The 5752-nt window shown below is 37.4% G+C and overlaps 1 non-coding gene across 1 annotated transcript; it reads left to right on the top strand.

The window, feature by feature from the left end:
- Nucleotides 1-5219: 5219 nt before the first annotated feature.
- Nucleotides 5220-5326, top strand: LOC120103387 (U6 spliceosomal RNA). Its single transcript, XR_005505430.1, has one exon. It is a non-coding gene; the product is annotated as a U6 spliceosomal RNA (small nuclear RNA).
- Nucleotides 5327-5752: the final 426 nt, after the last annotated feature.

Here is a 5752-nt window from a genome sequence, read left to right as displayed (position 1 = left end):
ATGGTGAATAACTTTTTGAAAACAACTTCATGCTTACATGGCAGAACTTAAATGCTGCTACGGAGATGAAGTGTCCTTTGATAATAAGGCACAACTGATTTTCTGATCTCTATTCATTTTAAATATTGGAAGATATTCATTGCACAGAAGGTAAATGAAGAACACATTCCACTAAATTATTTCAAAACCAGGAAGAATCATGCATACCAACAATTCTATCCACATGTAATTTCACATATTTTTTTCATTTTAAAACATAAATGTACAATATCAGTAGAACAAATAGCTTAATTAAGATGTTTGCTGTAAAAAATATTAATATTTAAATTTTAACAACACTCCTAGTTATTCTTGATTATACAAAACAGGAATACTAAAAATAATCAGAAAATTTGTGAAAGACTTAAAGATATGATTGCAGAGGACCCAGGTGATGACCCTAATTCCAGGGGGTCTGACCCCTTCTCACCTTCACAGACACCAAGCACATATGTGGTATACAGACATACATGCATGCAAAACACTCAGACTCATAAAATAAATACATCTTAAAAAGAGTTGATAAAAGATAAAACTGAAAAAATTTCTGAAGTTATGTTTTAAGTAGTAGCAAAAATAAAGTATTGTTAAGTATTTGATGTGTTTAAATTTTGATGAAAATGATATATAATAAATAGTTCATCAATGAATAATTCGAGTTATAAGAAATTCTAAATATAATTATATTCTATACATAAAATACAGCTATTTCCTAAATTGAAATAATTCTCCTACAACATCAAAGCTTCTCTAATGAGATGTTTTCAGTGGACACACTTCGAAGTCTGAAGAATGGTGCCACCCAACGCCACTTCAAACCTCTCAGACACGAAGTCACAGGGAGACCATTGCAAACCACAATATTTTTATGAACATTTAACAGATGAAAGATCCCCTGATAAACAACTTAATGTCATATTCAGCCAAAGCTGAGTTTGTTCACAGTGGTATGGCCGTAGAGCTAATGTTGCAATCAAGGAAGGAGGAGCAGAAACTAAATCTAAAAGATTTGCACAGGAATAAAACATGGTAGATCAGAAGTAATATGGCAGGCAGCAAAGCAGAAGAAAAATCAACAGCAGTTTCTTGAAAAGATAAATAAAACTAAAAACTAAAACAGCCCTTAGCAAGATCAGTAAGAAAAAGAGAGAAAATATAAATGAAATATAAATTAAATATATTGTAATAGATTGCTCAACAAATAAAGAAAGAAAAAAAGAAACTAAGGGACCATATTTAGTAATTACATGACAGCAAACTAAAGGATAAACTAGAAGAAATGGATAAATTCATACACACAGACATAATACACACACACACACACACACACACACACACACACACACACACACACACCCCTACTAAAACTGAATCCAAAAGTAGTTGTAGCGGCAAATCCTGCAGTCCTAGCACATAGGTAAATCATGAGCTCCTATGTAGCAACAAAGTGAGACTCTGGGAGGAAAAGCAGGGAGAGGATGAAAGAGAATATAGAGGAAGAGAAAGAAGAGAATAAAGGAGGAGAGAAGTAGAAACATATAATACCTGAACAGAAAGGAAGGTAAATCAATAATTAAAACTTTCACAATAACAGACACTCATGACCAGATATCTCGTGCTTGAATTCAAAGTAGAAGTTTTTAACAACCCATCTTAACCTCTTCCCAAAAAGTGTAAGAGGGCTGGAGAGACGGCCTAGCAGTTGAGAGCACTGGCTGCTCTTCCAGAGGACATGGGTTCAATTCCCAGCACTCATGTGGCAGCTCACAACTGTCTGTGATTCCAGTTCCAGGGGATCTGACACCTGATATATATGTAGACAAAACACCAATGCACATAAGACAATAATAAAAATAAACCAAAAGATATAAGAAGAAATCCTTCCATACTTGTTTATGAAAACTAGCATCTCCCAGATGCCAAAGGTAGACAAAGAGTTTACAAGGAAAGGAAACTGAAACATCATATGAACACAGGCCTGAAAGACTCAGTTAAATACTAGCAAACTGATTTGGCTGCATTTTCAAAGTATTATTCAATGCAATCAGGCGAAGTCTATTCTGGAGATGCAAGGATGGGTCATCACGACACATGGATCTACCACACTCAACCGAAGGGCTCCATGTTTCAGAGGATTTAGGTGTTATCATGGAAGAGGAGACACCAGCTCAGTCCTGATCATGAACAGTTTATAACAGAGGATGTTGATGTCACACAGTATGGACAAGGTCACAGAGAAAGTGGCCAAAACCAAAAGCAGTTAGTGGCTACATATGCCAGCATGCCCTATCTTTTAAAAGCTATGAATCCTTCAAAATAGTGCCACAAACTAGAGATTAAGTATTCAGAACGGAAGCTAGCAAGTGACCGTTTAGATTCAAGCATAACATACACACTATGAAAAGACAAAGCTCATATGATTGCTTCAAAAGGAAAATTCACAATATTCAACATCCATATCATGATAACTCTATGAAACAGGGCTAGAGGAAAACTTCCACAATGCAATTAAGGTCATCTGTAAAAATAGACTAACTAATACACTAATAATAAAAAGGAGTCAATAACTAATCATGAAGGTATATGATCAAAAACATTGTATGAAATTTTCATAGAATTAATAAAAATTGTTTTAAAAATGTACATGTATCCAGGAGGTGGTGGCACATACCTCTAATCCCATCACTAGAGAGGCAAAGACAGGCAAATATCTATGAGTTTAAGGCCAACCTGGTCTATAGAGCTAGTTCCAGGACAGCCAGGCAACAGAGAAAAACCTTGCCTCAAAATAAACAAGTAAAAAGTAAATGTAACAACAACAACAACAACAATAATAATAATATGTAGAAAAATTATTTAAGCAGAAAAACAAAGATTTTCCTTTAAAATACGAGACAACACCTCACTCTCAGGTCCTTTGACCTTTTTTCTGGAATCCTGCATGGGTCCGGACCAGGTTCTTTATGTTTATATTGTGGCTGTTAGCTTGGTGTTTTTGTGAAACATGTATGAGCCTGTCTAATTGTATCTGAGAGGCTTGCTGTCTCTGAAGGGAAATGGACAGGGATTGGATCTAGGGAGAAAGGAGGTCGGGGAGCTGAAAGGAGCTGAAAGGAGGGGAGACTGTGGTTAGGATATACTGTGTGAGAGAAGAATCTATTTTCAATTTAAAAAAAAGATATTGTACCACACAAAGATGTCTCTGCTGTTATCTCTACTCACCACAACAGTGGAAATCTTAGCCAGAAAAACAATTTTTAAATAATAAAGCACCAGGAAAGGTAACTTCATCTCTGAAGAGAGCAAAGTAATATCTGCAGAAAACTGGAGAGCTTACTGCAACAAAATATTAGGGTAAATAAATGAATTCATTAAGGGCTCAGCATATACAACTATGGAATATAAAAAAAAGTAGCATTTCTATGAGCTAACAGTGAAGTAACAGGAAAAAATTAGCTAAATAATCTTTGTTATAAAAGCAAAATACAAAACACATAGGGATAAATTGGAGGAGAAATTTAACACTGAAAATTATGAAGCACTGAGGACAAAGAGTAACAGAAGAGGAGGAGCTTAGAGAGAGAGAGCTTTTGCTCGTGCACTGGGAGAATTAATATTGTTAAAACACGCAGTGTCCAAAACGTTCTACAGACTAAATGCAACCCCTATCAAATTTCTAATAACATTTTTTCAGAGATAAGAAAACAATCTTAAAATTCATATGAAAACACAAAGGGGCAAAGGACAAGTAGTTTCAGATATGCAAGATGAATGAGACATGGATATCAGATCTGCAGCACAGTGGCTGCAGTTAATACTGTTTTCTGCATATAGAAATTGGCTACGAGGGTAGATAGTAAATGTCTCAAGATAAAAACGTGGTAAGTGGAAGAAGCCCTGAGTGCCTGTGTACTATAGACAAAGTATCCCAATACTAGACCTATGGACTTAGAATACCGAGGCCTTGCCCTGGATGGCAGTGATGTATGGAGAAAGTACCACTCTAGATGGCTCACACAGGAGACTAACCCCCTCCTCCTAAATGGCTGAGACAGGATCCTGAACCCCTAAAGAAAGTCCCCTACAGAGATTAGCTAACCTACCTTCTTGCTCAGCTGAATATAATACACACATGTATGTAATAACCACGCTGTGCTTCCAGTCTGCGGGTGCATCTCCACCAGAGAGCTAGGCTCACCAGAGTGCATAGCTTACCTCTAATAGTTTTCCTGCACGTGTCTCTATTGCAGTGGTTCTCAACCTTTAATGCTGTGACCCTTGAATATACTTCCTCATGTTGCGATGGCATCTCAGCCATAGAATTATTTCATTAGTATTTCATAATTGTAGTTTTGCTACTGTTTTTGTATCATGACGTATCTGACATGTAGTATATCTGACACTGATCCTTAAAGGCACCTTGACAAACAGATTGAGAATGACCGATCTGTTGTTTTTTCATTCTCCACAGCTCTATCTAGGTCGGTCCCAAAGCTTTAAACTAGTAAAAATAATAAATAGAACGGTGGCTATTAGGAGCCAGAGTAGGGAGCAATCTAGAGTAGCTTAATGAATCCAGAATTTTAATTATACAATACAAAACAGTTCTAGAATTTTGTCTAACAACGTTTGATACTACATTGGATATTAAATTAATACATTTGATACTACAAACTGTACACCCAAAATGGTTAAGATGGTGTGGTGGTTTGAATATGCTTGGCCCAGGGAGTGGCACTATTATGATGTGAGGTCTTGTTGTAGTAGGTTTGGCCTTGTTGGAGGAAATGTGTCACTATGGGGATGGAATTTGAGAACCTCCTCCTAGCTGCCTGAAAATCGTCTGCTTCTGGCTTCTTTTGATGAAGATATAGAACTTTCAGCCCCAGCACCATGTCTGCCTTGATGCTGGCATGTTTCCTGCCATGATGATACTGGACTGAACCTCTGAATCTGTAAACCAGTCCCAATTAAATGTTACTCTTGTAAGAGTTGCCTTGGTCGTGGTGTCTCTTCACAGAAATGGAAACCCTAAGACAGGTGACAAATTTTATTTGTGTTTTTTATAATAAAACAATAAAAGCCAATTACTAAAACATTGAGCTTTTTGAGTATTTACAGTCATTCTAGACACTTTGTCCAAATTGGTTAATTTAAACTTTACAAGAATTCCACCCAGAGTGCTCGCTTCGGCAGCACATATACTAAAATTGGAACGATACAGAGAAGATTCGCATGGCCCCTGCGCAAGGATGACACGCAAATTCGTGAAGCGTTCCATATTTAAAAAAAAAAAAAGAATTCCACCCAGAGCAGTCTAGGACCTAGGAAGGAGAACTCCTGCTGCTCGCAACTGTGGTCTGAGAAGCATCTCTCTTTGGCGAGTAGTGACTAATGGAGAGAGTCTTGGATGGAACTTGACAAAGTGCTGAGTGCAAGTTACTGAGTGCTTAGCTGTGGATGGATCTCCTCACACTTTCAGAAAGACACGGGGACATGAATGTAAAAACCAGCAAAGGGAGAAAGAGCCATGAAATGTCCACTTCTGAGCATGGCCGGCTGTTACTGACATTAACTCAGGATAGCTATAGTTACCTGCATATCATCAAGAGAGCCAAAAAGTCCTGAATGCAAAGGGGTGGAGCTCCTAAGGCCCCACCCTTATTGGAGGAGTTACTGACAGTTGATAGTGATTGAGGGAGGGAGTTGCTCT

Source organism: Rattus norvegicus, chromosome 5 (assembly GCF_036323735.1).
Source record: "Rattus norvegicus strain BN/NHsdMcwi chromosome 5, GRCr8, whole genome shotgun sequence".
Taxonomy (NCBI): domain Eukaryota; kingdom Metazoa; phylum Chordata; class Mammalia; order Rodentia; family Muridae; genus Rattus; species Rattus norvegicus.
The sequence above is the reverse complement of the archived record's forward strand: the minus strand, read 5'-3'. Positions and strand labels throughout refer to the sequence as shown.